The sequence below is a fragment of the Charadrius vociferus genome, unplaced genomic scaffold (assembly GCF_000708025.1).
Source record: "Charadrius vociferus isolate BGI_N301 unplaced genomic scaffold, ASM70802v2 scaffold561, whole genome shotgun sequence".
NCBI classification, from domain to species: Eukaryota; Metazoa; Chordata; class Aves; order Charadriiformes; family Charadriidae; genus Charadrius; species Charadrius vociferus.
This window is the reverse complement of record NW_009646848.1, coordinates 1,325,613-1,326,793: the sequence shown is the minus strand read 5'-3', so window position 1 is coordinate 1,326,793 and position 1,181 is coordinate 1,325,613.

Genomic DNA, 1,181 nt, shown 5'->3' with positions numbered 1-1,181 from the left:
CAAAACTCCACAACAATTCCCAGAACACTAGGAAAGGCACAGCTCTGGGTCCACAACATATTGCTATTAGACAAAGCAGCATGGTTTATCTCCTCCGCACCTCCGCTAGAGCTAACCTGGAAAAAGGGAAAGCAAGTCCAGCTGCCCCTCTTGGACAGGCACAGCCTCTGCATCTCACCAGGCTGCCACTTACACTTACAAAGTTGTCCCTGAATCAAGGAGTGCAAGAGCAAACAGCGGACAAATTGAAAAGACGTGGGAGGAAGATAGGGCCCAGGGGAAGACCTGGCTTTACTATTTGAGTTGAAAGTGTGAAGCCACTTTGGGCAATGTGAGCAGGGAGTGGATTTCCAAAGTACCTAAATGATACATTGGAAGGAATTTTATTAAAAAAGAATAGTAGGAAAAAGAAAAACATGACTCCTCGGTGCCACCTGACAAACTACCCATAGTGCTACAAAAATCCCAGAAGGCCAAATGTGCAGAAATCAAAAGCAAATGCCTCTAACACAGTTATCGCGATGGAAAGCCCTTGACGAGACCTCAGGGTAGAAATCCAGGCAAAGCACATTGCCTGCATTGCCTCTGGGGTGAATGACAGGGGACACAGTGTGGCAGACAGGAATCATCTGCAGTCCTGGAGAAGGTCTCAAGGCATTTCTCCTCCGCAGCCTTGCCCAGACACACCTGCCCAAGGCAGTCACACCCCAGGGACCCGTGAGTTTGTTCACCACAGCAGGTGTCGGTGCTGGTTGGGGATTCCTTCTGCCTGGGTCACTTTCCACCCTGCCCTGCCCAACAGAGGTGGAGAGGGAAGGGGAAGGAGAAGGGAAGGGAAGGAGGCCTTGGAAGATGAAGGCGGCGGCTTGGGAAAATGTGGGCTTAAGTTGGAAGGAAGAGCTGAGAGAGCTGTGCCTGTTCAGCCCAGAGAAGAGAAGGCTCAGGGGTGTTGCCCAGAGAGCTTGTGGAGTCTGCACCCATGGAGCTACTCAAAAGCCAATGGGACCCATGTCTGGGCAGACCCTGACACGTGGAAAGAGGTCCTCTCCCCAAGCATGGAAAGGGGGATTTGGGTTGGAGGGGAGAGGCAAGGGGTGAAGGGAGAGCTGTCGCAGGGCAGGGAGGAGGATACACAGAGGAGAGGAGAGGAGAGGAGGGTGCTCAGCCTCGCAGCGGCTCCC